This window comes from Schistocerca nitens, chromosome 5 (genome assembly GCF_023898315.1).
Source record: "Schistocerca nitens isolate TAMUIC-IGC-003100 chromosome 5, iqSchNite1.1, whole genome shotgun sequence".
Lineage (NCBI taxonomy): Eukaryota > Metazoa > Arthropoda > Insecta > Orthoptera > Acrididae > Schistocerca > Schistocerca nitens.
In genome coordinates this window covers 17257561-17271325 of record NC_064618.1, presented here as the reverse complement: position 1 = coordinate 17271325, position 13765 = coordinate 17257561, and positions in this window count along the sequence as shown.

Genomic DNA, 13765 nt, shown 5'->3' with positions numbered 1-13765 from the left:
TATAAGACATTTCCAGGGGCAGATGTGGATTCTGACCACAATCTATTGGTTATGAACTGCAGATTGAAACTGAAGAAACTGCAAAAAGGTGGGATTTTAAGGAGATGGGACCTGGATAAACTGAAAAAACCAGAGGTTGTACAGAGTTTCAGGAAGAGGATAAGGGAACAATTGACAGGAATGGGGGAAAGAAATACAGTAGAAGAAGAATGGGTAGCTCTGAGGGATGAAGTAGTGAAGGCAGCAGAGGATCAAGTAGGTAAAAAGACGAGGGCTAATAGAAATCCTTGGGTAACAGAAGAAATATTGAATTCAACTGATGAAAGGAGAAAATATAAAAATGCAGTAAATGAAGCAGGCAAAAAGGAATACAAACGTCTCAAAAATTAGATCGACAGAAAGTGCAAAATGGCTAAGCAGGGATGACTAGAGGACAAATGTAAGGATGTAGAGGCTTGCCTCACTAGGGGTAAGATAGATACTGACTACAGGAAAATTAAAGAGACCTTTGGAGAGAAGAGAACCACTTGTATGAATATCAAGAGCTCAGATGGCAACCCAGTTCTAAGCAAAGAAGGGAAGGCAGAAAGGTGGAAGGAGTATATAGAGGGTTTATACAAGGGCGATGTACTTGAGGACAATATTATGGAAATGGAAGAGGATGTAGATGAAGATGAAATGGGTGATAAGATACTGCGTGAAGAGTTTGACAGAACACTGAAAGATCTGAGTCGAAACAAGGCTCCGGGAGTAGACAACATTCCATTAGAACTACTGATGGCCTTGGGAGAACCAGTCATGACAAAACTCTACCATCTGGTGAACAAGATGTATGAGACAGGCGAAATACCCACAGACTTCAAGAAGAATATAATAATTCCAATCCCAAAGAAAGCAGGTGTTGACAGATGTGAAAATTACCGAACTATCAGTTTAATAAGTCACAGCTGCAAAATACTAACGCGAATTCTTTACAGACGAATGGAAAAACTGGTAGAAGCGGACCTCGGGGAAGATCAGTTTGGATTCCGTAGAAATGTTGGAACACGTGAGGCAATACTAACCTTACGACTTATCTTAGAAGAAAGATTAAGAAAAGGCAAACCTACGTTTCTAGCATTTGTAGACTTAGAGAAAGCTTTTGACAACGTTAACTGGAATACTCTCTTTCAAATTCTGAAGGTGGCAGGGGTAAAGTACAGGGAGCGAAAGGCTATTTACAATTTGTACAGAAACGAGATGGCAGTTATAAGAGTCGAGGGGCATGAAAGGGAAGCAGTGGTTGGGAAAGGAGTGAGACAGGGTTGTAGCCTCTCCCCGATGTTATTCAATCTGTATATTGAACAAGCAGTAAAGGAAACAAAAGAAAAATTCGGAGTAGGTATTAAAATTCATGGAGAAGAAGTAAAAACTTTGAGGTTCACCGATTACATTGTAATTCTGTCAGAGACAGCAAAGGACTTGGAAGAGCAGTTGAACGGAATGGACAGTGTCTTGAAAGGAGGATATAAGATGAACATCAACAAAAGCAAAACGAGGATAATGGAATGTTGTCAAATTAAATCGGGTGATGCTGAGGGGATTAGATTAGGAAATGAGACACTTGAAGTAGTAAAGGGGTTTTGCTATTTAGGGAGTAAAATAACTGATGATGGTCGAAGTAGAGAGGATATAAAATGTAGACTGGCAATGGCAAGGAAATCGTTTCTGAAGAAGAGAAATGTGTTAACATCGAGTATAGATTTAAGTGTCAGGAAGTCGTTTCTGAATGGAGTGTAGCCATGTATGGAAGTGAAACATGGACGATAACCAGTTTGGACAAGAAGAGAATAGAAGCTTTCGAAATGTGGTGCTACAGAAGAATGCTGAAGATACGGTGGGTAGATCACGTAACTAATGAGGAGGTATTGAATAGGATTGGGGAGAAGAGAAGTTTGTGGCACAACTTGACTATAAGAAGGGATCGGTTGGTAGGACATGTTTTGAGGCATCAAGGGATCACAAATTTAGCATTGGAGGGCAGCGTGGAGGGTAAAAATCGTAGAGGGAGACCAAGAGATGAATACACTAAGCAGATTCAGAAGGATGTATGTTGCAGTAGGTACTGGGAGATGAAGAAGCTTGCACAGGATAGAATAGCATGGATAGCTGCATCAAACCAGTCTCAGGACTGAAGACCACAACAACAACAACATGCGGATCCAGGGTTCACATCCAGAGGGCTTCACGGTTTCGTAACATCTCCTTGTACACACCCATCTCCCACCTGCAGATCCAGAGTTCGGTTCTGTGGAGGCAAGGGGGGCGGGGTCACAGTTTGTTACTTTGTCCACCCTTTCCCCACAAATATAATATGCTGTTCCCCAGATTTTAACAATCTCTAGATGCCTAGAATTTTAATAATAATAATAATAAAATATATAACTTGTTTTCATACCTATTATGTATAATCAGTGGTGGCTCATCAGTACACATTCCGTGTGTTCACAAATTTTTAGATTCAGACAAATTTGAGAGTGTGAAATTAATAACATCAGCTGCATAACAGTTAAATTTATCAACACATTTATACAACTACAGCTACTGCAAGTAAAAACATGCAATGGACAATGTTGATTGCCTGGCATTTGCCGGTAGAAACTTAGTGTAACAACTCGACGTTCTCAAACAGCAAGCGGAAAAGGTTGGGCTTCATGTATCACTTGAAAAAACGCAGTACATCACGAACCATAGGTGAATCTCCTAGTACAATGCATCTAGACCAGGGAGAAATCAAGGAAACCAACAAGTTTAAGTACTTGGGAGAGTGGCTGGAACATAATCTATCTGAAGGAACAGCACTATAAACTCGAGTCAACAAGCTAGAGCTGGCATACCAGCTGACCAAGAATACTTATAATAAAAGATCTCTCTCCTGTAACACTAAACTGAAGCACTACCGGACAGTCATCCCAACCGAGAGCTCTACGAGTACCGTGAAAGAATCACAGATGTAGGTAGGAAAAGGCGTCTAGCATTTTATGGACACATTTACTGGATGCATCGTGACAGATTGACCAACCAGCTCCACTGTTACTGGCAAAAGAGGAAGACCAAATCACTATGGTTGATGGATATAGAGAAAGATCTTCAGGAACTGGGAATAACAGAAGGTAACTTGAAGGATCGGACAATACTCAGGAAGAAGCTTAGTCAAATGAGGTTCCAGGACAGACCACCAAGAAAGAAGATTGGTGCCCTCTGGACACAGGAGAGGAAGGAATAACACAGCGAGAGGATGCGTTACTCCCGGGCAAACGTCAAAGTCTACTCCAAACGCAATAGTTAAATTTCGTGATCCTTAGTTGGCCTATACGAAACAAGAAGAAGAAGAATATGTATAACCTGACACATGAAGGTATTGCTTTTGTGGAATTTTGTTGTTTTGTAGATAACTAAGTGCAATTTAGGGCAATAACGAAATAATGTGTAAGCTTCTGCAACTCTTTTTTCTCTTAGTGGTAGTTTTCGTGTTTTTCTATTTTTTTTAGAGAAATGTGCAAGATCCCTAAGAGATGTATTAGTTCACGAATTTACTTCCAGGTTGAAAATCTTACGCTGCACCCACACGACAACTTTCACTAACTGTACCTTTGTTAAATGTTCACTTGTTGTCACGCTCGTCTGATATCGTCACTCTCCCAATCAAAGGATCTGTTTCGGAGGCCCTAGTTCGTTTGCGGCTAACTTTTCCTGGTAATTTAGGTTTCTATTCCCAGTATGAGACTTTCAGTGTGCAACAGAGTGTGCACTGACATGAAACTTCCGGGCAGATTAAAGCTGTGTGCCGGACTGAGACTCGAACCGGGGACCTTTGCCTCTCGCAGGCAAGTGCTCCAACAACTGAGCTTTCCAAGCACGACTTACGACCCTTCTTCACTTACTTTTCTGTTAGTATTTAAAATAGATTCAATATATTTCATGTTTACACTGCACACGAAAGGCGATTCCCGCGCAGGAAAAAAACAACTCCAAACTCAAAGTGCCGTTTGTGGAAATGATTAAACTCAAGTAGTAATGTTTACCAACTCAAGTAGTAATGTCCACCAACAGGGTCACTTGACTACAATACAAATGAGGCGCTGAGATCCACAAAGGCCTATAGCACACCACCATCAACCACATTTAAGTGAAAATCAGTGAAACCAGTGCTGCATCTTTTCGTTAATTTACATATATGCATTTTGGACCTACAGCACAGATAAACCTGACTCACCATAAGATCAACAGATTTCAGATGCATGAATAAATACTACAGTCTCACAATCGATGGTGCTGTGCTTTAGGCCCTTATGATTCTCAGCTCTTCCAATGGATTACTGTACAATAAAGTTCATAATTTAATGTACTACAACTCAATCAGAAACTCACAAAATAGGTTTACTGTCAGTATCATGTACTAATGTCCGATTTAATTTCACTACAGTATATAGTGAGTGAATTGGCATATCTGAGCAGTATGCTAACATCCAGCAGGATTTATGCCATGTGAACAGAGATAAAAGTCTGCCATAGTGTGCTAAAATCTGGTGACACTGACAGAAACTTCTAGTTGAGTGGCAAGGGCTAGCTGTGCAGGTCACCAAGCGTTTATGTTGTTTATCAAATCCTTATGTATTTGGCCAGTAAGTCAATTACGTCACGCGAGTTGCGCATGCGGAAAAGCTCCTTAACATGTGCAAAACTGAAGGTGCGCTCGTGACTGTTGCCAAATTTCACGGAGTCTAAACGAGCAGTAGCGCGGTAGATTTAAGTGCCGTATCTTTCAGATTACAGCATCTATGTTACATTTAACAGCATTCGAAGAAAAACAACCAATAAAGCTGTCGAAAGTTAGGGTGTTCATGTGCACTTGTGTTCTTACACAGCAACCGCCACTCTGTATAATAGTCTATGAAATATAGGCATAATAATTTGAATAAATTAGTGTTTAACACATCAATGTAACATGAGTTTCAAAAAATTGCAATTTAGAAAAATTTAAGTACATAATTTTAAAACCACTTGTGAAGTTCATGTTCCAAACAACTGATTTAAAAACTGTTAACACCAACAGTCCTCACAACTTTGACAGTGTCATAATGTACAGTCACATTTATCAGTAATTCACTTAGCATTACCACTGTGAACACAGGACGCAATTAATTGGTATGTGAGTAAATGCAGAGTGGGGATGTGTTTCTTTCAGTAATTTCCACTTCCGTTTTGAAATATCTGTCGTTCACTCTTTTTTTCCTTAGTAGGGGATCATTTCTTTTTTGCATTGCCTTATTCAGCTTCCTGTGATCTGCCGGTCTCAAGAACAGTGTCAGGTTTGTTGTTGACACCAGATACGTTCAGCCTGTGAATGAGTTGGTTTACCTGACTGACATGCTTCCTCCAGTCAGTCATGCTCCAAACCAATCTACAAGTGCAATCCCTCAGGCAAGCATCTGAGAAGTATCCTGTATTAAAAATAGCTTTTAATTTTCTAGAAGCCCTTGCCATTTTCTAGACTCTCAGTTTTCATGTTCTTTATTCTCCAAAAGTTAACTAAGAAATCTGAAAAGTGTTAAATGGAAAAATATTAATGCATTTCCATCGCAGATATTTCCATGAGTTTAAGATATCGTAATATTGCTTTCACACAGATGAACTCTGAAAATATTCTCACTAAATGCTATATGATCTCTTTTCGTAGCTTTATTATTTAAAGAGACATCAGCATCATCTCTTGTTTGAATGGAACTGTGGTAATTTCTGGGTCTAGTATCATAGTCCCCAAACAGACGAATTCAATCGTGCTTCACTCTTCAAAGTCCGATAAGTAGTTTTGGAGAACATAGAATATTCAGAAGTCATGGGACACGGTCGGTTCTGGCCCAATGGTTGGCAATGTTCTCCTTAAGCGAACAAACCGACTAAAATACTTTAATGACCCTTTTGTAAACAAATTGTTCACCTGGGTGCAAGTTTTCATTATTTAGGTCGTAATTAATGGGCAATAACTCATGATAATTACCATAATTTATGAGCAAGATAGTGGCATGTGTCCAATGCTTTTATCTTAAAGTATCAACTGTCATTTTAATGATGATAATTTATTATATAAAAAATGACACCCCACTGCCCCCACTGTGCTGTTACTCACTCCTCTTCAATGTTCTCCCAGCATCCTGAGACTCAGTTTCAATCTGGACCTCACTGGAGCAGCAGCAGCACCTGTAAATTCATGCGATATTACAAATTTCCAGCATAGCACAGCATCCAGGGGAACTGATCTAGTTTTCGTGAATCTTCAGCACCCAACACTATTTTCTACAGCATGCGATACTACTTATGTCTTCGTCACTAATTTTTTAGAAGATGGTTATTTTATTGAAAAAAACGTTTTCCCCCAATTTTTAAGAAAATAAGCGTAATTATAGGTTTCCTGCCTAATTTTAGCGATTTTTTTAAGACAACACTCATAAATACTGAATTCGCTGCTGTTTTGTCGATTTTCAGGAAAAACATGTAAAACATGTAGCTTCAAATATTGAATAACGAACGGCACCAACATATAACACTATTTACAGTTTTTAGGATTTTATCGATTTTCCCTCAGTATTCCGCAATTACCTATAGTTTTACCAAATGTTTAAGATGTCACACATAAAAATGGGCTTTTCATTAAACGTTACTGATTTTCATCCAGGATTCCGTAAAATACCTACTTTTACAAGAAGCAGCACTGAAACACGGAACTTTAAATGTGTAACAATTAAGACAAAGAATACTACATTGAAAAACCACAAGAATTCATCTCACAAAATGACATTATAAAATTAAAATCAGACCCATCGAACCGATTCAGTCAAAAGTAAAAAAAAAAAAAAAAAAAAAAAAAAAAAAAAAAAAAAAAAAGAAAGATATGGATATCATACTGGATAACACAGAGAAGAGAAAGCTGACACATCCTGTCCTCTGGAGACAACCAAAGATCGACAAACGGAATCTTCCTGTGAAGCCAATACTGGACTTCTGAACATCGCTCACTTACAAGTTTGCTCGATACATGTTAAAATTACTGTCTGAAAATTTCGAAGTACAAGAAGATGGAACCATTAAAAACACTGCACAGCTTATACCACAAATAAAAAGATATATAAATCCCAGACGCAGCAACACTCCACTCATTTGATACAGAAAACATGTCTTCTTCTTCATCTGCTTCGCTAGGACCCTTCAGGATCATGCGTGGCTTGTTTTGCACGTCTTTTTTCTTCCCAATACCTTTTCATTCTCTTGCTTCTTCTGCTAAGACAGCTTTGATTTTGGTGTCCGGTCACCTGCGACCATCCACCAAACCATTATACTTCTCCCTGTACTGTACTACAACCTGCAGATTCCTGTCTCTCAAAATTTTCCGCTCCTCATTTTCCGATTCTATACAAGCTCTCTTGCCGAGTGTGATTGTTTCTGATGCATACAGAGCAGCATTTCTTACAGTTGCCGTGTAATGTCGCAATTTGGCATGCCGTGACACATTTTTCTTGCCACTGCACACTGAAGCTTCTGCAAAAGCTATGCCCTGTCTTCTGCGCTATTGTTGCTCTGTATGCCACCAGTTATCTTCTCCCCTAAATAACGAAAACTGCTGACTTTCTCAACCACTTGGCCATCTATCCTCCAGTTAGACTCAGCATTCAATGTCTTGGTCTTCTTATATGCAGTCTTCAGTCCAACCTTTTCTGCTGACTCGGCTAGATTTTTCGTGCTGTCTTTGCCTGTTCTTCTGTCTCATTTAAGAGTGTCATGTCATCTGCGAATGCCAGGCACTACACTGTTGCATTATGTTTGACCTTGTACACTATTTGCACACCTTTGATCTTCATGTTACTATTTAGTTGTGTCCACTGTCACGCTACTTCATCCAAAACCAGGTTAAATAAAATTGGTAACAGTCCATTCCATTGCCAGCCTCTTGTTTTTATTTCGAAGCTGTCTGACAGCGTACTGCGAGGCCTGATCCTCGCAATAGTACCGCTGAACGTTTCCTTTACTACTGCGTGTGCTGCAGCGTCCAGTCCTCTGTCTTCCAACACATCAACCAGAGTACTTCTCTCAACTGAATCCTAGGCCTACTGGAAGTCAACAAATGTCACTGTTATCTTTTGTCCTTTCTTGTGTCTCTCTTCCATTAGCCTTTTTATTCCAAATATCTCTTCCGTACAGTTCCTCCCTTTTTTTTAAAAACCACACTGGTACTCTCCTATTGTCAGCCCCAGTTGTTCTTCAACTCTGTTCTGCAAGATTCTCGACAAAACCTTGTACCCTATGTTTAAGCGAAAGATGCCCCTGTAGTTATCCAGTACTTTCTTGCCACCGTTCTTGTGTAGTGGTATTATAATGGCTTCTTTCCAGTCTAAGGGTATTTTCTTATTTCTCCAGATATCAATTATGATGTTGTACATACTTCTTTCTATTTCAGGCCCACCCCACTTGATCTCTTCAGCACAGATGTCTGCCAATATGCCATTACCATAAACAATAAGAAATCATAGATTAGAAACTGAAAACTCATACTCAACTCCCTGATGAAAAGATTAAAGGAATATGCATATTAATAAAACCTCATAACAGAACCATATTACTTGCAATTCAATGTTGTTGTTGTTGTTTTTGTAGTCTTCAGTCCTGAGAATGGTTTGATGCAGCTTTCCATGCAACTCTATCCTGTGCAAGCTTCTTCATCTCCCAGTACTTACTGCAGCCTACATCCTTCTGAATCTGCTTAGTGTATTCATCTCTTGGTCTCCCTCTACGATTTTTACCCTCCACACTGCCCTCCAATGCTAAATTTGTGATCCCTTGATGCCTCAGAACATATCCTACCAACTGGTCCCTTCTTCTTGTCAAGTTATGCCACAAACTCTTCTTCTCCCTAATTCTATCCAGTACTTCCTCATTAGTTATGTGATCTACCCATCTAATCTTCAGCATTCTTCTGCAGCAGCACATTTCGAAAGCTTCTATTCTCTTCTTGTCCAAACTACTTATCGTCCATGTTTCACTTCCACACATGGCTACACTCCATACAAATACTTTCAGAAACGACTTCCTGACATTTAAATCTATACTCAGTGTTAACAAATTTCTCTTCTTCAGAAACGATTTCCTTGCCATTGCCAGTCTACATTTTATATCCTCTCTACTTCGACCATCATCAGTTATTTCGCTCCCCAAATAGCAAAACTCCTTTACTACTTTAAGTGTCTCATTTCCTAATCTAATTCCATCAGCATCACCAGATTTAATTTGACAACATTCCATTATCCTCGTTTTGCTTTTGTTGATGTTCATCTTATATCCTCCTTTCAAGACACTGTCCATTCCATTCAACTGCTCTGCCAAGTCCTTTGCTGCCTCTGACAGAATTACAATGTAATCGGCGAACTTCAAAGTTTTTATTTCTTCTCCATGGATTTCAATACCTACACCAAATTTTTCTTTTGTTTCCTTTACTGCTTGCTCAATATACAGATTGAATAACATTGGGGAGAGGCTACAACCCTGTCTCACTCCCTTCCCCACCACAGCTTCCCTTTCATGTCCCTCTCGACTCTTATAACTGCCATCTGGTTTCTGCACAAATTGTAAATAGCCTTTCGCACCCTGTATTTTACCCCTGCCACCTTCGGAATTTGGAAGAGAGTATTCCAGTCAACATTGTCAAAAGCTTTCTCTAAGTCTACTAATGCTAGAAACGTAGGTTTGCATTTCCTTAATCTTTCTTCTAAGATAAGTCGTAAGGGCAGTATTGCCTCATGTGTTCCAACATTTCTACTGAATCCAAACTGATCTTCCCCGAGGTCCGCTTCTATCAGTTTTTCCATTCGTCTGTAAAGAATTCGCGTTAGTATTTTGCAGCTGTGATTTATTAAACTGATATTTCGGTAATTTTCACAGCTGTCAACATTTGCTTTCTTTGGGATTGGAATTATTATATTCTTCTTGACGTCTGAGGGTTTTTCGCCTGTCTCATACATCTTGCTCACCAGATGGTAGAGTTTTGTCAGGACTGGCTCTCCCAAGGCCGTCAGTAGTTCTAATGGAATGTTGTCTACTCCCGGGGCCTTGTTTCGACCCAGGTCTTTCAGTGCTCTGTCAAACTCTTCACGCAGTATCGTATCTTCCATTTCATCTTCATCTACATCCTCTTCCACTTCTATAATATTGTCCTCAAGTACATCGCCCTTGTATAGACCCTCTATATACTCCTTCCCCTTTCTTCTTTCCCTTCTTTGCTTAGAACTGGGATTCCATCTGAGATCTTGATATTCGTACAAGTGGCTCTCTTTTCTCGAAAGGTCTCCTTAATTTTCCTGTAGGCAGTATCTATATTGCACCTAGTGAAATAAGCCTCTACATCCTTACATTTGTCCTCTAGTCATCCCTGCTTAGCCATTTGCACTTCCTGTCGATCTCATTTTTGAGACCTTTGTATTCCTTTTTGCCTGTTTCATTTACTGCATTTTTATATTTTCTCCTTTCATCAGTTGAATTCAATATTTCTTCTGTTACCCAAGGATTTCTATTAGCCCTCGTCTTTTTACTTACAAGATCCTCTGCTGCCTTCACTATTTCATTCCTCGAAGTTACCCATTCTTCTTCTACTGTATTTCTTTCCCCCATTCCTGTCAATTGTTCCCTTATGCTCTCCCTGAACCTCTGTGCAACCTCTGGTTCTTTCAGTTTATCCAGGTCCAATCTCCTTAAAATCCCACCTTTTTGCAGTTTCTTCAGTTTTAATCTACAGTTCATAACCAATTAATTGTGGTCAGAGTCCACATTTGCTCCTGGAAATGTCTTACAATTTAAAACCTGGTTCCTAAATCTCTGTCTTACCATTATATAATCTATCTGATACCTACTAGTATCTCCAGGATTCTTCCATGTATACAACCTTCTTTTACGATTCTTGAACCAAGTGTTAGCTATGATTAAGATATGCTCTGTGGAAAATTCTACCAGAAGGCTTCCTCTTTCATGTCTTAACCCCATTCTATATTCACCTACTGTGTTTCCTTCTCTCCCTTTTCTTACTCTCGAATTCCAGTGACCCATGACTATTAAATTTTCGTCTCCCTTCACTACCTGAATAATTTTTTTTATCTCATCATACATTTCTTCAATTTCTTCATCCTCTGCAGAGCTAGTAGGCATATAAACTTGTACTACTGTAGTAGGCATGGGCTTCGTGTCTATCTTAGCCACAATAATGCGTTCACTATGCTGTTTGTAGTAGCTTACCCGAACTCCTATTTTTTTATTCATTATTAAACCTACTCCTGCATTACCTCTATTTGATTTTGTATTTATAACCCTGTATTCACCTGACCAAAAGTCTTGTTCACTAATTCCCACTATCTCTAAATTTAACCTATCCATTTCCCTTTTTAAATTTTCCAACCTACCTGCCCGATTAAGGGAGCTGACATTCCACGCTCCGATCCATAGAATCCCAGTTTTCTTTCTCCTGATAACGACTTCCTCTTGAGTAGTCCCCGCCCGGAGATCCGAATGGGGGACTATTTTACCTCCGAAATATTTTACCCAAGAGGACGCCATCATCATTTAACCATACAGTAAAGCTGCATGCCCTCGGGAAAAATTACGGCTGTAGTTTCCCTTGCTTTCAGCTGTTCGCAGTACCAGCACAGCAAGGTCGTTTTGGTTAGTGTTACAAGGCCACATCAGTCAATCATCTAGACTGTTGCCCCTGCAACTACTGAAAAGGCTGCTGCCCCTCTTCAGGAACCACACGTTTGTCTGGCCTGTCAACAGATACCCCTCTGTTGTGGTTGCACCTATCGTACGGCCATTTGTATCGCTGAAGCACGCAAGCTTCCCCACCAACGGCAAAGTCCATGGTTCATGGGTGGGTTCAATAATGAATTTTATTTACAAGAAGATGGTTTACCATTGGTGTCCCCAGTTACAGGAGCCTTAGCAAATATCTTTGTAAACCACAGTGAACAGATCATTTTCTCAAAAACAGTACCAAAAGAATACAACATATTACATTGGTTCAGTATATGAATGACATCCTTTGCTTAATAGATGAACTACAAACAAAAATTGAAGAACTACATACTGACTTCAACCAGCTGCATAAAAATATAAAATTCACAACTGAAAGAGAACACAATAGCCAAATTAACTTTCTGGATGTATTAAATTTACCATAAATCCACAGCAATGGACATTCTCATTCCCCAATCCTCGAACTACCCACATTAACAAAAGCAAGCAGCACTTCGACACATGTTCCATACACTCAAGAAAGAAAACTACCAAAAAGAACTTGACATAATAATGTAGAGGGCACAAAACAATGGTTACAATAGTAACATAAGTCACAAAGCTAAACAATAAAATCAAAAGCAAAATAAAAGCAGAAAGCACCAAACCACATACAACAAACCATCAGAACCAAACACAAACACTCAGTACCATAACAACTAAACAGAATAATCAGAAAAATATGAATGGAAAAACAAGATAGTGCTCAAACTCACACATAAAATCACCAACATATTCAAAAGACAGGGAATAAACAAAGCATATGCAACAGACAGTTGTGTACAAAAATACACCCCAAAACTGACAAAAAACAGAGACATGTTCCAGAAAGCAGTTGCTCATCAGTATGGGACCCTTACCAGGTTGGATTAATAAAAGAGATAGACATGATCCAGCGAAAAGCAGCGCGATTCGTCATGGGGACATTTAGTCAGCGCGAGAGCGTTACGGAGATGCTGAACAAGCTCCAGTGGCGGACACTTCAAGAAAAGCGTTACGCAATACGGAGAGGTTTATTATCGAAATTACGAGAGAGCACATTCCGGGAAGAGATGGGCAACATATTACTACCGCCCACATATATCTCGCGTAATGATCACAACGAAAAGATCCGAGAAATTAGAGCAAATACGGAGACTTACAAGCAGTCGTTCTTCCCACGCACAATTCGTGAATGGAACAGGGAAGGGGGGATCAGATAGTGGTACAATAAGTACCCTCCGCCACACACCGTAAGGTGGCTCGCGGAGTATAGATGTAGATGTAGATGTAGATATCAACTACAGCGTCACACTTCTGACAGCAGATACATAGGACAAACAGGTAGAACATTTGATGTCAGATACATCATGAGCCTGGAAGTATGGGACAAACTGCTCCACATTTTCAGAACACCTAAGAGAACATAACCACAAACCAACCGCTACAGAAGAAGACATGAAAATAATTACAATCAAAAATAAAAACACCTCCTTACCCTGCAAGAAAATTACCACATACAGAAAACTAAATCAGAAATGAAAACCCTACTGAATGATCAAGTACACGTGCCAAACAATTCGTTGTTTACACTAATAGAAGAAATAATAGAACAATACTCTAAAAGATGATTATTATCATAATAATAATAATAGCAGCCAACATCTTCACTCACTTGTCCACGAACCCCTCCATAGAACATTTAAACTAAAACTCAAATCAGCTGATCGCCAAAGCTTTCAACCACTCTCTAACAGCTACTACATTCATATTCAACACTGTACAACTAGAACCAGCAACCCCCGCTCCCACTCGCCCTTCCCCTCCCCCCACACACAATAAAAAAAGAATATACACACTCTTCAGCTCTCTCTCTCTCTCTCTCTCTCTCTCTCTCTCTCTCACACACACACACACACAT